The sequence below is a fragment of the Balaenoptera physalus genome, assembly GCF_965194825.1.
Source record: "Balaenoptera physalus genome assembly, chromosome: X".
NCBI classification, from domain to species: Eukaryota; Metazoa; Chordata; class Mammalia; order Artiodactyla; family Balaenopteridae; genus Balaenoptera; species Balaenoptera physalus.
The window spans coordinates 86,109,734-86,129,702 of record NC_138903.1 but is presented as its reverse complement, the minus strand read 5'-3'; the positions used below and the strand labels follow the sequence as shown (position 1 = coordinate 86,129,702).

The 19,969-nt window shown below is 34.4% G+C and overlaps 1 protein-coding gene across 7 annotated transcripts in view; it reads right to left on the bottom strand.

Moving 5' to 3' along the window:
• DIAPH2 (diaphanous related formin 2) overlaps positions 1 to 19,969 on the bottom strand; it is an 865,471-nt gene that overhangs the window by 322,570 nt on the left and 522,932 nt on the right. The gene's annotated exons all lie outside the window — the stretch shown is intronic.

Here is a 19,969-nt window from a genome sequence, read left to right as displayed (position 1 = left end):
TTTTGATGTAGAGCTAAGGTATTCTATTTGAGTTAGGATCCTCTGATTGGCTCCGTGCCGAGGCTTGCTTGCATATAAACCACACACAAAATATACCCTCTCAGCCAGTTTCTAGATTGGTTTCTAGATTTAAGTTGCTAGAACTTAAATACATTCATGGAGCAATCTGAGTACAGAAGGCTTTTGGAATTGGTTCCTATCTTTTAAGTTTTCTTACCCACCCTGATTAGACAGCAAACTTAAAATGACTTTATCAAGCATAAAGCATTTTGCAAAGCATTCGACATAGTTTTCATAAAAATGACATTTTTTAAGCACTATTTCTTGGTTCACATAATACTTAATTGAAAGACATAACTGAGGTGGCGGGATGAATTGGGAGATTAGGATTGACATATATACACTAATATGTATAAAACAGATAACTAATAAGAACCTGCTGTATAAAAAATAAATAAATAAGAAAAAAAAAAAGAACCTTCTGTATAGTGCAGGGAACTCTACTCAATACTCTGTAATGACCTATATGGGAATAGAATCTAAAAAAGAGTGGATATATGTGTATGTATAACTGATTCACTTTGTTGTACAGCAGAAATTAACACAATATTGTAAATCAACTATACTCCAATAAAAATTAATTTAAAAAATAAAAAAAAAGAAAGACATATGAACTAACAAGTACAACTGACATATATAGGAGGTTTGGAGAATAAGCACAATAGACTCATGGCACGCCATGATCTCAACCGTTAAGAGTAGAAGTGCCAGGATGTCCTTGAGAACAGCCTACTAGCTGCAAGGGCATCAGTCAACACCTTACATCCAGCGAAGTGTGAGCATTGATTTCTCAGGCAACTTGGTTACGAGGAGGTGGGTTAAGAGAATTTCTACCATAAAGGTGAGAGAATGACAGAGAGCCCAACAAGAGACGCCTCCTTTATGAACCCCTCGCTGAGATCATTTTCAATTCTTAGAACATTCAAGTATTTTGAATTGGAAATTGTATATAAGACAGATATCTTTCTAAAATGAATGACTTGTGTAAAGATTAAGATGCCACTGATCTTGGAGCTTATCTAATCGTAGAAAATCTATTCCTCTGTCAAATCTATGCTGAAAACCTGAGAAAGAACACAGCACATTTCCCTTAAAAGATATAACAGTTCACCTAGAAATAATTTATTGCTTTCATAAACAGGTACCAAAAGTCAAGGAAGTATAAAAGCAACACATACTCAAAGAATTTCTGTTAAGCCATCGTCCCCTCAAGAATGAAAGAAGATAATGAGTTTGTTGTTAGATTTGCACACAATTAGAAGTAGGATCATTAGAGGCAGAAAGTAGTTTATTGATGGGACTCATTGTTCTCAGTCCATAAATGAGACCACTTTACTCCTAATGACCATAATCCCCTCCTTAATCTTGACAGTGCTAAATTACAGTTGCATATCTAATGATCTCAATCTTTCCCTAACTTTATTAAAGCGTAAAAAGATTAAGCAGATACTAAGTGACCTGACGATAGTTAAAGAAAGACCATATCATAATTTTACTGACTAAACTCTAGCGATTAGCAAGACTGGCGTTTGTCACTACAGTCTAATTGAAAATCTTGAAATGTTGAAAACTGCTATTTTCAGAAACTGACAACTAACCACTGAGGTAACACTACAACCCAAATAAATTAAGCACCATCATGTTTTTATAGTTAATAAGAGTTTAATTTGGTCCGGAAATGGTGGCTTTTCATGAGTACATGCAATTCCACTTGATAGTCAAGACTAATCTAGTCTTGCGTTTTTCATTTGATTTTAAACTAAAAAGGATAACAGTTATAATTAATAATTTACTTTAAAGCTAGACCCACCATCTGTTTTTTGAACAATGACCAAAAAAACAACAAAAACCCCCTAAATTTCAGAAATATATAACCATTGCCTCCTGAATTCCTAACGTTGAAATTCTCCCATCCACGCATCTTTGACCCTACAGATCAAATTCCTAAACTACAAGGAGTTGAGTGCTGGCTTAAAGTTGTTGCTCATAAATACTAGGACACTACTAATTTTTAAAAAAAAAATTTTTATTGAAGTATAATTGATTTACAATATCATGTAAGTTTCAGGTATACAGCACAGTGATTATATATATATATATATATATATATATATATATATAATTTTTCAGATTCTTTTACCTTATAGGTTATTACAAAATACTGAGTATAGTTTTCTGTGCTATACAGTAGGCCCTTGTTGGTAGGACACTACTAATTTATTTCAGTAGAAATATTGGTTTACTACATATTAGGGAAAGTTTATTAAATGTCAATTACCCTACATGTTTTAGTAATCAGAAAATACACAGTAAAAAATGGAGAAAGGCAGTACAAAAGTTATCAAAAATGACATTTGTAACTTGACCTATATAAAATATTTGTAGAAATGTACAAATAAATGAAAACATCTCAGAAAATAAATGAGGAATTAACAGTGTTTGAACTTAAAATAATCAAGCCATGGTGACTATAATGATATGGTACAATCTACCATTTTCTGCCCCAAAGGCAGTGGGGTAAACATTTACAAAAAAGCAAAAACAAACAAACAAAAAAACACACAAACTCATATAAGTCAACTGGAATCACTCCTATTTGAGAAAATAAGAAAAAAACTATTCGTGGGCTAAAATTTAGGGAAGGAGAGTTGGAAACCATCTATAACCAGTAAGAGCACACTAAAATAAACTATCTGAAAATTAGAGTAAAAAACTGAACCATATGTATAATAAGAAAATTTCTTCACTTAAAATAGTAAACATTACATGAGAAGAAAAAATCACTTTTGGACTGAGAAATAAGAAAAACTCAAGGACAAGAGCAAAACCAAGATACTTTTTCCACTTTTAACAAAACTAAAACCACAAAACAAAGCATAATCTCTAGACAATTCTCTCTCAGAATTCAGGGGTCACATTATACTAGCACTGTGCTTTAATTGAAGCTTGTGAATGAATGAAGTCTAATATTACGACCTTCAGACCTTCCTTTAAATTTTTTCCACAATATCACGTTACAGTGAATTTAAGAGAAATCCAAGAGATGATTCATTTTTAACATGCATTCTTACCATTAAAATATATTTTAATTTCTGTACATGGGTTAACCTACTTTGGTTGGAAATATTTTGTCATTCACGAACACTTGTTTTTCCTATTTGATAAACTAGACTTTCCCTTTTTTCTTCAAATACCAAAATAAACAACCAAATGAAGGAAAAAGCCTGGATGTGACTGAGACACTTCTCAAAAATGATATATGCTACAGTGTAATTAATACTATGAGGTTTGCTACAGACATGTAATTAACAGTTCGATACTGTAATAACTTCATCCGAATACAAAACCCAGTTCAACTTTCATCCCAGTTCAAAAAACTAAGCACTATGGAGGTATTTGTAATGAGGTGGATGGAGTTAGAGTCTGTCATACAGAGTGAAGTAAGTCAGAAAGAGAAAAACAAATACAGTATGCTAACACATATATATGGAATCTAAGGAAAAAAAAAAAAAAAGGTCATGAAGAACCTAGTGGCAAGATGGGAATAAAGACACAGACCTACTAAAGAATGGACTTGAGGATATGGGGAGGGGGAGGGGTGAGATGTGACAGGGTGAGAGAGTGTCATAGACATATATACACTACCAAATGTAAAATAGATAGCTAGTGGGAAGCAGCCGCATAGCACAGGGAGATCAGCTCGGTGCTTTGTGACCACCTAGAGGGGTGGGATAGGGAGGGTGGGAGGGAGGGAGATGCAAGAGGGAAGAGATATGGGAATATATGTATATGTATAACTGATTCACTTTGTTATAAAGCAGAAACTAACACACCATTGTAAAGCAATTATACTTCAATAAAGATGTTAAAAAAAAAAACTAAGAACCTTCAGACTAAAGAAACAGATATTTAATACTAATCATCTGTGCACTTTATAGTTCATTCTAATCTACAAACTGTCTCAGAAAGAAAAAAATAGGGAGCAAAATCATTTTGTTAAATTGTGGGAGAAGTTTAATGCTATTATTTTGGACACAATTTTGAACAAGAAATTCCAGTGACCACCGTAAGAATTAATTCATTTATTTTTAAACACATTATTTAGCTGCCTCTCTGTTGCATCAAATATATTTATATATAACAGAGTTACCTCTGAGTAGACGTATTAGCAAAAGAAGCTTTGGTTAATAAAATACATTATCAACCAACCTTCTCAGAGCACTTTTATGAAGACAAATCTCAACACCTGGGCAAACTATTTTTAATTGAGCTAGACACTCTGAAGGTTTGTAAAATTATATATCACCTTTATTTAGCTGCAAGATGAAACATACATATACATGGTCTATAATTTATTTATTTTACTCAAATTCAACATAAAGAATTAAAAAAATGTACAGATCAGGATGAACCATATCAAATTGCTATTTATAGTTCAAAAATGGTTAAATATCAGTAATTACATGTGGTTTGACCTAATACAATATGTTTTTTCTTCAACTGTGCCATATGGGTGAAAACTTCAAATTAATGCATTATGTATATCCTCTAAGGGCATTTTAGTCACTGGAAATGGCGGTAACATTTGCAATGAATGCATTTTTGCAGAAATATGAGACTGTAGTCAAGGACCTATTTCAACTTAAATTAGGCCATTTCCTTTTATTTTCTGAACGGAAACCAGAATCTCAACTGAAGATGAGACAAGCAAATGCTCACGAGTCCTACAACTGAAGGGAAAAGGAGGAAAAAAAAAATCCACCGAACTGTTTTTAACAATATTTACTCCTGCTATACAAATAGATTGTACGGCAAAGCTATTTATAATCACACACACGCACACTCTCTCTCTCTCTCTATATATATATACATAGAGTGTGCGTGTGTGTGTGTGATTGTTAGGGGACCAAGCACAGTGAACACTTTTTTCCTACATATCAGTAGATTAATTATAACACATATAAGGGTTATTACGGGCTTATATGAAATCATCTGTGTGAAACTTTTGAAAATTGTAAAGCACTATAGAATTTAAAGAATATTTCAGTTAAAAAAAATAGCATTTAGACAGTGTATGGAAAAGAATGCTTTTATAGGAACAGTTTGCAAAAGGGGAAGCTATATGGTGACAGCAAATGAGTACAGTTTGAGGCCACAAGCCACAAAGTGGAATTCTTGAAACATCCAGTGATGGACACAGCTTGTCAGCACACTTACCTCTTCCCAGCTCCCATCTGCTCGGCACCACCTTCCCCATTCTAACCTCATCCCCATTGCACCACGCCCCCTCCTGCTCCTCTCTGTTTGCCATTCCACTGTCAGTCTGCTACTAGATGGAGGAACAGAAATGTTTACCAGTAAACCTACATCTTCAGGCTGTTGCTCTGTTTGCTCTCCTCAAGACCCAAGTTAAATAATGACATTAAAGGTCATCTTAGATTTCTTTTTTTTTTTTCTTCCTGCTAAAACTTGTAATCGCTGATAAGGTCATCCTGAAAAAGAGGTCTTGTCAGAATGAAACTTGTGTACATTCAGGTTTTTAAAAACAGAACTTTCACTTCTCTAGCTGGGGAGTACAAAAGTGGCAGAATCCAGGGAATAAGGCTTGAGAGGAACTACTTTCAACAAAAGATAGCAAAAGAAATAACGTTTTGACAGAAGGTGAGGAACATCTGGGGAGGAGGAAAATGCATTATATAACAAATGTGGATCGACAATAAATACAGGTGTAATTTTCTACTCGCAGCATTTATTCTGCCAAAAATCACAAATTATAAACTGTCCCCCTTTCCTACCATGAAAGGAAAATATCCCTGAGAATTTACTGAATCACTGCTATGATTCTGCATGCCTGTTGAGAGACCTAGTTTCAGTTTTAACTTGTCCTTGCCAATCTTCTAACTGGTCTATAATTCTCAACAATGAGTATCTTGCAGACGGTAAATCTAATCATTCTGACATCCATAAAAGATATTCACTTGGTGAGTGAGATGAAAAATGATGGTGCAGAAATATGAAAAGTCTATCTTGGGATAACAATAGGCTACAACTTTGGGTAAGCATATACCTTCACCAAGGTAGTTTCTCTTTAGAGCTCTATTTCCATTTCGGTATTATTGATATTCCTGAAAAACAATCACACATAAAGCCTGTATAGATATGTTTGGTCATACTTATTTAGTGGATTTCATTATACAGCTGTGAATCCCTAAGAATAAAAATGTGGCTCTAAAATGTGATTTTAAAAAAATAATAACAACAACAGCACTTATAAGACCTATTGGATTATGGGTACATTTTTCCTTTTTTCATCTTTACATTTCAAACTTTGCGAAGTATCATGGAAGAAAATCTGTTTGCCTTCTTTTACTTATGTTTTTCCCCAGACTTAATGACAATAAAAAAAATCCCAAATTTTATTTCAAAGAATCAATAAGCAAACTATTTACATGTAATATTCCCATTTGGTATCCTATAAGACAAGATAGTTAAATAACATATTATTATTATTGCCTATAATAATTGCCTATCATGGAAAACACTAAAATATTAAAAACTATAGTATAGAGTTTTAAATTTTACTATTGAAATAATTATATACCTTTCTCCATGACTTGCTTTCAGAAGAACCTGCTAAACATAGGAAACAATATTTTTCATGTACAGCCTAACCTACACCAGACTGCTAATTCCATACGTGCAGAACATATTCATTGTATACTCATTATATGAAAGTTTAATAATTTCTCTGAAGACTGCCTACCAGAAGTCTATTCGAAAGAAGCAGAAGATATCCTATTCTGACTTTAATAAATAACATTGTTTTAAGTATGAGTTACAGTAACCCATAGATAAGAAAATTTATTAGAATATATATTGGGTGTGATTATTTTTTTCTTGTACTGGAAGGCAGTATTTAATTTGTCCTCCTTGGTCACAAAGCTAAAGTTGATAAAGCCAGTGGAATAAAATACATATACACGTGAGATATTTCAATAACTGAGATCATTAGTCTAATTTATTACATGTGCTTTTCATATCATTATGAAAAGCTCAAATGTTAAACTCACATGAAAAGCTTGTCCTAACTTCTCAAAACATAAATTAAGAGTGCTAGCCTTTGTATTCCTAGAGCATGCCTCAGCTCTAATTTTTTGGAAATCCTAAATTTCTTTTTGCAAAAGTCAAGTGTGCACCATTGAATTAACAACAACAAAGAAGTATGAATTAACACCCATGTCAAATTATGAGCAAATACTTGATTAGTTAAGGGAAAGCATGAAATGCTGGGAAAACATCTCCTTCACTCTGGGTGGGGAGAGAACAGTGGCTTTCAGGAAAGTGGGTGGGGGGTGAGTGTGGTGACAGTGGTGCCTGAGTCAGCAGACACAGAGCAGAACATGGCAGCTGCAAACAGAACAACTTTGGGGTGTGACCATGAGGGTGGCAGCGTAAGTACCCATGAGAAACCCAGGAACAGAGGTGTATTTCCTGCCTTCCAAAGCAGGGGGCCAAAGGAATTAAGTAGGAGCTAGAGTTTGTATGATAGTGACTTAAACTATTTATCTCTTCTGTGTGGCTTGAGGAAACAAGAATTTGAAGTGAGATGACACAACACCATAGTTTTTAATGTGGTCTTGATCCTCTGTACTGATAAGTGTGAGTGGTATAGAGAAGGAGATGGGCATAGCTCTGGTGCTTTTTATGGGAGCTTGGAAGGCCTGCATCAAATACATTTCTTTCTATTTGATTTTTGTCCTCAGCCTCTTGGACTTTAACCCATGCTATAGTCTACATTTTCTTGTGTTAAACTGATTAATATTAAACTCAATTCCACACATTCTCATTAAGTGTTTATTATGTGAGGGAAATATTGTGTTAGGTATGGCAGAAGTCTTTGTCTCACGTGTTCCCACTCCCCACTTTCTGATTTTAGATTCTAATAGTTGACAGCAGGTAATCAAAATACGCTTCAAGGCAGAAAATCATGAGTTCTATAAAAGAATTACAAGAAAAGTGTTTGTTCAAAGGAAGACACCATTGCCTCCAGAGCAGGTACTGCCACTGACGAGAAAGCATTTGAGATGAAGCTCAAAGGATAGTATATTTTATTTGTAACATGGAATTCTTCTCTCAGGGTCATACAGACATCACAACCTGATTCTTCTTTCTTACCTACCCCACTTGTTCTCTTAATCAACATTTGTCGCTTTCTTGAGAAATGTGTTGCATGAGCTAACAATTTTATCTCTAACCCACATGACAGGCCTCTATATAATTACAAAATATCTTTAACATAGTCAACATCATTTTGAAAGGTGTTTGCTAGAGAGTAGAAAGGTGGTTACCAGGGGCAAGGAGGCGGGGGAATTGGGGAGATGCTGGGCAAAGAGTACAAATACCCACATAGAGAAGATGAATAAGTTCTGGGGATTTAATGCACAGCCTTGTGATTATAAGTAACAATACTGTGTTGTATGCTTGAAAATTGCTAAAAGACTAGATATTAAATGTTCTCACCACACACAAACATAAAAAGGTAATTATGTGATGTGTTGGAGGTGTTAGCTAACATCTATGGTGGTAATCATATTGCAGTATATAAGTGGATCAAATCAACACATTGTATACCTTAAACTAACACAAATATTATATGTTAATTATATCTCAATAAAGCTGGAAAAACTAAAAAGTAAAAAAAAAAAAAATAGAGGTTTCCCACAGAAGAGTCATTAATTGAGGCCTTATAGTATCTGCATGGTATAATGACATTCCTGGCTAAGAAACACCAAATATAATGTTTCACAAGTAAATCCACCAGTTCTTGGGCTGATCTAAATGTTAGTTAAAAATTCCTTCAACAGATGAGTCCAGTGAGTAAGTCTCTAATATTATGAGAAAGGGGTTAATCATTACACAATAATAGAAAATAGGATAACTTTGGTCTCAAGATTTGATTGTTGAACCTATTAGATCAATTTCATACTTGTATCTTTAGGAACAAAATATTTTAAGCATGTGAACTACAAATGAAAATAAACTACAATTTTTCCTCACTGTCAATAAGATATACATGTTCTATATAAATGTATGAGCCATATGTACATATGCACGTGTGTCTATATAGGTAAATATATTTTTTTCCCATTACGGATATCTAACTTAGTCAGCAGAAGATAGCAGCTGTTTAATAGCACAAACAAGCAGATAAACCCACATTATATATCTAACAGACTTTAATATAAAATATGGGGTTTCACACATCACCTTGCAGTCCCTTAATGTATAATCTCATGGCTAAAAAGGCACATGAAGGCCTACTGGATGAATGACAGAACACCCAGTGGAGGATTTCTCTCTTTAGCCTTCTTCATCTTCAATGATTATATGGCTGATGGTGAGCTAAGAACTTGATTCCCTTTTCTCTTTTCCACAGGCAGTGATATGATTCATTTCACAGAGCTACCCACAGTTAGAACTAGAAATTAACAGTTTTTTTAACAACTGGAACCTATTTCCCTCTTAGTATACATGAATGACTCATATCACTGTTAATAACAGTTGAATTCTTGCATGACTGGAAAGAAAAATCTCCTCAAGATGGAATGTTGACCCAACTCAGTTAAAGGCTTTTAAAGCAATCAACTGCTGAGATTCAATGAAACAAAACCACCCAATATCCAAGAAAACTATATTACAAGAATCCTGAGAGGAAGACCAGTAGGCCCCTGTCTCTCAGCAGGCAGATTTAATGAGATCATTAAATTTCCTTTATGCAAGTTGTTATTAAAAACAAAACCTAGGGACTTCCCTGGGGGTGCAGTGGTTAAGAATCTGCCTGCCAATGCAGGGGACACGGGTTCGAGCCCTGGTCCAGGAAGATCCCATATGCCCCGGAGCAACTAAGCCCATGCGCCACAACTACTGAGCCCGCGTGCCACAACTACTGAAGCCCGCGTGCCTAGAGCCCGTGCTCCGCCAACAAGAGAAGCCACCGCAATGAGAAGCCCGCGCACCGCCACGAAGAATAGCCCCCGCTCATCACAACTAGAGAAAGCCCGCGTGCTGTAACGAAGACCCAACACAGCCAAAAATAAATAAATAAATAAATAAAAAGTAAAAAAATAAAAAAACAAAACCTAAACCCATTCATCTAGATTGCATGCTATATGGAAGTTGAATATCAGAGATTTGTTTTTAAGCAGATTATAATAGGCTAAACCAACTCTCATTTTCATGACCAAAAATTTGACCAAGTTAATGTCTTATCTAAATTGTCCTTGTTATTATAGAAAGAAACTTGAATAACTCAAGAAAAATAGAAACCCAATACCCAAGTTTATAATAGGCATAAAAATTTAGGATTTTTTTTAAGAAAGCCGTTTCTAGGAAAATCATAAATATGAAGACATTACAATTTTTAATACCATGCACACACAATAAATACTTCTTGTTCTCACTTTTCAGTGAAAACATGCTATATTCAAATTCTACGATTAATATGGTGTGGCCTGTGGAATGTCAGAATAGAAGATTGGCCTTTTAGTTATCAAGTATTGAATAGCATACATTTCATTCTATGCTTCTACAATTAGCTACTACTTAGTCTACGGATATTAGATCCTTTCATGACCCCATTTCTCTGCACGTGCAATTCTATGCTCTTATACTCCTTCCTTTTTACGGAGCAATCTCGTACTTGTCCTCTGAGATCAAGATCAAAAGCCAGTTGCTCAGTAAAGCTTTCCTGGACTCCAACAGACAGTTGCTTGTTATGTCTACTGTACTCCAAAGCACTGAGGTTGATATTGGTACAATATATGTTAACAGGCTGTACTGTAATTTACATGCTTAGATTACGTGTTTCTCTTTTTACAGTGTGGGACTCTGGATGGCAGATGTTACACTGTATTTATCTTTGTATCCTCACAGTTTCTGATATATAGATATTTAATAACTGTTTATTGAATGAATTAGTGAAAATGAAAATATAACCACTTTAACAAAATGCTTCTCTACAGTAAATCAAGAGTGCATTTGCATATTGCCCAAGTAGTACATTCAGCCCTTCACTAATATTTAATATAGTTAAGAGTTACTGGAAACATTTTTAAAGATACAAACCAATATTTGCTGCATCCTAGCACCTGATAATGCAAAGCAAAACTCTAAAACATATCATGTAGTAGTATTTAGATGGCTTTGGTAACTGACAGCAATTTGATAGGAAATGAGAGAACTGACTTAGAGGTTAGTCTTGATGATATTAAAACCATAATGCACACAGTGTGCATATTTTAACATTTCAATGAAAATGCTTTTCTTAATCTTGAGAACAAGTGAAAACAGAAGCAGTCTTAAGAGAATATGATGAGTAGCAATAGAAAGGGGGGAGAAAACAGAAGAAAAAACAATCTTTTCTCCTTTGGTTTGGAGAAATCAAGATGTGATCTGTTTTCAACTGAAGTTAGAGCCTGATATATGTCTATTATTTCATTATTTTAACACATTTTCATCTCATATCTTAGTAAATAGTCTCAGGTTGCCGTCTTAAAGTTCATACACTCCAACAAGAAAAACATGTGCAATCCCTTTCTTGATAATGAAGGTAATTTCTATAGAGAAAATAACATTGACCTATTATCAAAATTTCATGTGAATTCCAATTTTTTAAAATTTCTTAACATCAACAACACAAACTGCATTTGCTACACATTTCAACCATTCCTTTACAGCATACAGACAAACTTAACCATAATAATGGTTGTATGATGATGAAAATACCCAAGCCTACCTTTCAACTATTTAACCAATGACTTTTTACAAATTTGAAAAGTTATAAAAGGTAATAAATCACAGATGCTCCTGTGTATGCAGTGAACAAAGCACTTTTTATGTAGGTTATCTCACTTAATTTTAGCAACACCCTCAAAGAAGCAAATATGACAATTATGCTTATCTTACTAGGGAAACCTAGTGATGGGAGAAGTTACAAGCACGCCTAATACCACACAACTAGTCACTTGCAGAGCAAGGACTCTAACTCAGGTTCCATGACTCTAAATCCCGTGGATTCACCCACCTACCAAACACTGCTTTCCTCTTTAATAACCCCAATTAAAAACAAAAACAAAGGGACTTCCCTGGTGGTCTAGTGGTTTAAGACTCCACGCTCCCAATGCAGGGGACCCAGGTTCCATCTCTGGTCAGGGAACTAGATCCCGCATGCCGCAACTAAAAGATCCCACATGCTGCAACTAAAGATCCTGCACACCGCAATGAAGATCCCACACGCCACAACGAAGATCCCGTGTGCTGCAACTAAGACCCGGCACAGCCAAATAAATGAATAAATATTTAAAAACCAAAACCAAAACAGAATTCCTATTACTTAATACCACACAGTTTATTTTATTTTGAGAAAGAGGAAAATAGGATCTTGATTGAGGCTACCTTAAAATTAATACAATTTTAAAAACCTAGACTATTTAAATAAGACAATACCAAAACTAGGCCTCCTTAGCCATGCATCTGATGATTTAAGTAAAAACCCAAACCAAAGGTTCTAACATACTTTTTCTTGAATAACCTACAAAATAGTGAGTCAAGATCATTATCTTTAAATGCCCTAAAATGCAGACTGATGACTTTCATTAAATATTTGTCATACTCTCCACTCATCCTCTGACAATTTTACCTACTCCTAACTAGAGTTCACAATGTTAATTCAAGTGGCATTTTTGAGGCTAATAAGGGATATTTTTTTACTCAGTAGAAGACAGAATAAATATGGGTATACCATATTATTTCAGGTCACATGAATAATGCTTATGGACTTTAGAACTAAAATTCATCATTCCATGGAATGGTAGAATCCCAAGACACTATTAAAATATGTATTGAAATGGTCCCAGATTTTCTTTTCTTGCCCTTTTACCAAACATGGAGGTTGACTGATAATCCTTTAGGCCAGTTGTTCTATGTATTTATGGGTCTCTGGTTTGCTATTTTTTCAAGTTAAAGTTATTGTTTTATACTAAAAGACCGCTGCTATCCCTATACACAAGGGCAAGTTTTCCAAATTTCAAATTGATTAGGTAGCAAACTGACACGGTTTACAAAGTGAAAAGCTTCAAATCCAAGACACTTTAGGCAATAGTGCACAATATGCTAGATGACACTACTTATTTACAAAATGTTAGATGGCAGAGCAGCTCTCTAATAGGCTGCGTAAAGACTCAGAGGAAAGCCAGAAGAGCAGAGTTCTACAAATTCTGGCGTTGGGTCAGGGAAACGGTACACAGGGGTGGAATTCCTGTTATGAGCGTGTCGTATGGCAGTGGCTGGGTGGTGGGATGCAAGAATCAGGAAAGAAAAATCAGCTGCTAGATGGTGATCCCAACCCTAAGGAAGCATTCGCAACTTGTCCTCCAATGGCCAGCATGATCCAGGGCTGGCCAACATCTTCATTCCTTGCTCACAAAGTGTTTTCAATTTAGTCTACGGAAGGATTCACCTCCTTTCTCCGCCTCTCATTCATACCAACCAATGACCCTGCCCCTGACTCTACAATGGAATATAAGGGGGAAATATAATTGTTACAAAGTTGTTTTGTTTTGTCTTATCTGTTCCTAAGATAAGAAAAACAACCATTGAGATAGCCCTTTTACTGAAAATGGATAGAATAAAACCCTTCCCCTCAACTCACCTTGTGTAACTCAAGAAATGAGAACATTACTTTTTAAGTGAGGCTGGGGAAGAGGAGGACTGTCAGTATGTTGTTTAATTAAGTAGATATGTTCTGTTTGTTCAAATAAGGCAAAATGGGATTGAAGCAAAACAGAATAATGCCCAATAATACATAAATTTGTAGTCACTCTTTATGCTGATCTACTTTATGTGTGATTTTAATCTCTCTATCCCATGGGCCTCTTTTAGCAAAACAATATTTCAGTTTGTCAAAGATAAAGTGCACTGTGCATCGATTTCACTGTCTTGTCCATTTCCTTTGCCAAGAGGGACAGAACAAAATTTTAAGATAAGAGTGCTTCGTAACAAGTGCAGCCCAAAGTAGCTCCTGGCCTCATCAGAGTTTAATGAGACATTCAATCTAAGAAATAAATTAAATGACATTTTGGGATCATGCTTAATGAAGCGGGTACCTACAGAAGCTCTAGACCGCAATAGTGTTCTTATAATCTGTGGAGAATAGGGCAGGAAAATGTCATCAATCATTTGGGACAAAATGGCACTCTGTGGAATAGAAACTCTTGAACCTCAGTAGCTCCTGGTCTCAATCATGGCCCGGAACTGGTTTCTTGTTATGTCAGTACCATAAAATAGTTTGCACGTGTCTATGTTAATTCCATAAGTCAGTGTCTCATCACTGTCACAACCACATAAAGCAGACAGTGTCTGTGAAACTCCAAAATGAACAAAGCCAGGACAAATACAATGCTGGAAAGGTAAAGTAGAAAATAGTACAATTTTCCTATAACAGAAATGAAAGTGAGTTAGGTGTAGCATGTCTAAATGAAATACTAAAGAGCTGTCCTAGTTAAGAAGAGATTTTTGTCCAAATCATATCAAAAGGAAGATAATAAGTGGTCCTAACAAAAGGATGCACTTAGCCTATAATAGCAGTTGTGATAGACCTACAAACTCATTTGGCATCTATGATTCCAAATCAACAAGATATTTCACTTAAAAATTCAGTGAAAATAATTTTAAAGTATCTTGATATTTGCAAATACAAATATACTAAGTCACAGTTACAATTCTTGATAAGATTTTTGAAAATTATAATCATATAATGATAATTAGAGAATGAGGAAACATTTAGAGCGAATACATGTTATGTAAAGAATTCATAGAAAATAAAGAGCAAAATACTTGACCTCAGTCAATAAATGGACAAAGCAGAAAAGAAGTGATAAAGTTAATTTTAAAGATGGGAAAATACTCTGTTTCATTCACAGCCATAGGAATTTAAATTACAACAAGAGATTATGACTGTATATTTATTGGCACAATTCTTAAAAAGTTTCATTTTTAGTTTTACACTTTTATTGAATTTATTTCTTTTCACAGCTGTCTCAATCTCTCTTTGAAAATAGGAGTAATATAAACAAAATAGATAAAAATTACTGTTTTTGAGGTTGTGGTGAAACTCATATTTATTTATTCCTGATGGTTGATATAACCTTCCTAGAAGATAATTTTTCCAGAAAATTCCAGACCAGAAAAATGTTTACAGATCTTGGCCCATTTAAAGGAAATAATCAAATCAAGGAAAGGCATATATAGTTAAAGAGAGAAATTATACAGCTATTTTTAATAGTGAAAACTTAGAAGTCTTTGTGTCTCATAGCATGATACTGATTTAATGAAGTTAAGCACATCAATTTGAGTCAAGATTACACAATAAAAATAATTATAAGGAAAATGTAGCAACAGAGAAAGAATATTGTGCTTTAAAAATATTAAGTATAATAAATGCAAATAAAGACCATATAATTCTATAAACATTGTCTATGAACAAAGACTCGGGGGGGTGGGACTTAAAAATAGAGACAACAAGAACTGATCAATGTCTTAGATTCTTGAGAGAGGGGATATTAAAAACATCCTTTCGTTTCCTTAATGCTGTTTGAAAAATAAATAAGATAGAAATTAAAATAATGCAAAGGCTTACATAATATTCCACTTAATTCTGGGCCAACAGAATGAGAATCCTACTCAAAGATATTTTTTGTAAGAACATTTGTTAGAATATTTTATTATCTTTAAACACTCAGATGCCACACATTCCTCTCTAAATATATATTTCCACAGAAAATAGACTATTCTGCACATTAAATTGATATAGAATTGTGTTAAACATTCCTCTTTGGCTAAAGTAGCTAACAGAGAAAAGCAAACCTTATCTAATAGTAACTAATGCATTAATTAGACCCAAACTAATCTGAAAACAGACTGAAACAAATTAAGCAAATTAAATTCAATTTTGAAGCAAAATTTATTCTTACAATCTGAATCACAGAACTGGTTGACTCCCTGAAAGTTAATCTGCCTTCAGGAAGGTGAATATATAATCATCAAAGATAAATAGGTTTCTATTCTCTTCTTGAGTTCGATTAAGTTTTTTGAAAACAAGACCCATGTCTTGTTTACTATTATTTTCCTATCACCTATGACAGTGTTGGTCGCACAATAAGCTCTGGATGGATGGATGGATAGAAAGAATATTTCTAGCGAAAGACACCAGAATTCTTTTTATTTCCATGATGATTCACGCTGGTGGCAGAGTTCTTCCTTTCAAAAAGTAAAACAAGAATTTCAGTAGGGAGCAATCACAGCTGCGTATGGTTTTGCCTACTAAATATATGGGTAGTGACTGGTAAGCAACACTTACTGAAAGTATTATCTTTGTGTAGCTCCTTGAAGTTTATTAATCAGATACTAAGCAGAAAGTAAGACAACTCTTACTATCTCAATTTGATGAATGAAAAAAATAGGGGTCAAGTTCTGGCTCCTACACTTCCTAGCTTTATAACTTTGGGCATGTTACTGCTCAGTTTTCTCACCCATAAAATGGGACTGTAATGGTTCTAACTTCATAAGGTTGGTGTAAGGATTAAATAAATTCATGTAAAATACTTAGAACAGCTCTGACATATGCTAAAAACTCAATAAATGTGAGCTGTTACCACCATCATCGTTATTACATTGTATCATTATCATTGTTACAAGCTTGTCCTAGACAATCTTAAAAGATGTCCATAAGTGCTTGCGGAAAGAGTAGCTTTCACCCTAACTTGGGTTTATATTCTGTTCACAGTGTTAAAGAATTTCAAATGAACCCCGTAGACATTTGTTATACGGCATCTATACAACTGGTAACATTTTTTTTTACTATATGTTTTCTTTATGTGATTAAACATGCAAATATCCGGTTCACCTATTAATTTGATAAGAAACAGCAATAGAGATACTGCTAGCATGATAAAGGATTGGTTAGGAGCAGTGCCAAAACTCAATAAAATGACAGTAGGTTTGATTCATGCTCCAAGAGATTGGCAGTGGCAAATATCAGGAGGCAATGAGGAGATAATTGGAGGTCGCTATGAGACACTGAGAATAGAATGAGGGAGATGCCAAAATCCAAAATCCAGAGCAAATTTATAAAACATAGTCAAGGTAATTGGTAACAAAGACATCGAAACAGGGTCACAGGCCATTAAAATAACTCTGCCAAATGATATCATTCCTGCCAAGGATGCTTTTAGCGTGTCACGAGTATACATCACGCTGAGTGTGCCCGATCCATAGCACCTTAAAAACACTGCCTGACCCTTGACAGGAACGACTGTCTTGACTTTTTTTTTGGTCAAACATAACCACTTTAAACTCGTCAATTTTTGAAAATTGATTTTAGTATAAGCTCACCTGAGCTTAAAACGAGTCAAATACTAAATATTTATGTTTAATTATTGCTCAGTATCACAGGAGATATAATGACATACGAATATCATAAATTGACCGTTTGAATACATGCATTGTGCATGCCTTTATATGTTTTTTAATGTATGATGCAAGTCTTTCAATGTGCCTGTTTGGGAAAGATTTTATGACACAAGTATTCATTTTCCCTATTAAACTCCACAGTGAGTATGAAACAGCATTTTAGGACCCCATGGTAAGTACATTCATAATCACTCCACCATTTAAATAGGTTGGTCTTTTTATAACGTGTCATTTCCAGAAGTAGTCCAGATGAGGCAGAGTTGAAGAACGCTGTTAAATAGGTATATATTTTATTATACTTGGTCTAGCTCTTTTAAAAGTAGGTAACCTTTAAAAAGTACTTAAGTCCAGAAAAGAAATATAAGAGACCATATATTCAGATTTCTTTATGGCCAAAAAAGTTTCAAATAATTCAATTCCATAGAAATAGGAGTAAAAGCCAAAGCATTAAGTTGCTATTGATAAAAACTTGGTGTAAGGAAGCCTCCTTTTCTTTACCACCCTCCCCCCAGTCCTGGTTCAAATCAGACCTGAAAACAGCTGTTGGTATGTAAAGGTTCCAGCTTCAATGCTGAGAAGACTAACATTTCAGAAGAACTAGAACATTCTGGGAAATAAAAAATAAAAAAGAAGAAGAAGAAGAAAAAAAGGCACTGCTTCAAAAAAGGGGCAAGGAGCGTGATGTGAAGAAAAAATGTCCCTAGAGTAACCTTTCCATAAATGTTTGCTTGGGAGTCTGGAATGCATAATTATGCCACTCCATATCTTAGTATATAATATAAATACACATCTATATACATAGACACATGAGTATGTATATATACATATATACATATATTCCATGTGCATATATGGAATAAAAGCAACTTAAATATATCATGGAAAAGCAAGTTATTCTTATAACCCTCATATTATCAGTTTTTGTGCTGTGATTATATATATATATATATATATATATATATATATAAAATACCTGTATCTATAGATATAAAATCAGCAAAAAACAACCCTATGGGGTGATTGTTGGGATCTAGTGTGGCTGATTATTGAAAGGGGAGATTGCAAAAATGGGAGGAAAAAACTCAGTGAGCACCGCCTTCCCATGGAAACGTGTTGATGGCTAGGCTCCCTTCCTCCCACCGGCTACCAACCGGACTCCCCCTTCCCAAGCCACCTTATTCTCTGCTTGTTAATTCTTCTTTCTACATTTACTTCCCCTCACCTTTAATAAAGTTTGACCACAGGTGACATGCCAACCTAATATATTTGAAATACAAAGTATATCTCCTGCTTTCCTTTCTTAACAGAGTATAACGCTGTCAAAGTGTGAGAGGGATTTGTGAGCTGTCAGGGATGGAAATATCAAAGGAATGTGTTGGGAAATCACTGCAACTTTATGATAAAGAAAGGCCACGTTGCTTAAACTATGTAGGTGAAGGTCAATATATGTGATTCAACCTATCAAGTGCTTACTTGCCAATACTCAGCATTGCACTAACAGATAGAAATGTGGTAGCTGGTATGGACTGTTCGCCTGAAGTTTCATGGAATAAAAGATCAAAAGAAACAATATACTTAGGGTACTGTTGATGGTTGCATAAGCTTGTAATAACATGCACATAAGGATATTATATAATTGCGTAATTACATAAAGATATTGATTATAAATGCAAATATATTAAATATAAAGTCAAATACATTTGTGCCTATATATATGCATAACATACATATTCAAATTAAATACGTTCTAGTTTCATACCCTTAACTTTCTATGGGAAACACTTTTGTGACCTTATACAATATTGGACAATTTTAGCTTAAAAGAGATAGTAAAATATTATATTTCATATATATAGATTACATTCCTTATATATATATTCATTATATTATATTCCATATATATATGTATGTGTGTGTATGTATATATAACACATTTCTTTTTCTTTTCTCCCCTCACTGATCTGACCAGCATGTTTTAGGTAGAGCATAGCATCCTTAGGTTTCTTACATAGTTCTCTAGAGCCATCCAATGAATTTTTTTTTTTTCTTTAACATGAGATGAGCTTCTCAACATTCATGACACATGCACCAGAATCATTCATTCCCATTGCCTTTAGAAAGAAACAAATGGTATTCAGTTGACTGTCATGAATCTGCCAGTCTCTCTGCTTGAGTCCTATAAAGCCCTCTGAGTGATGCACACATAACCGGCTTGCTTTGGAATACTGAATAGTCGTTTCTTTTCTATTTATTTTTATTCAACTAGAAACACACAAGGCATGGGAAATACAAAAAAGAATTAAAATAACTGGTTTTGAAAGAACAATCTGGTAAAATGGCATTAGCAAATATCTAAGCCCTTGACAGTCAACTTGGCTGTGGT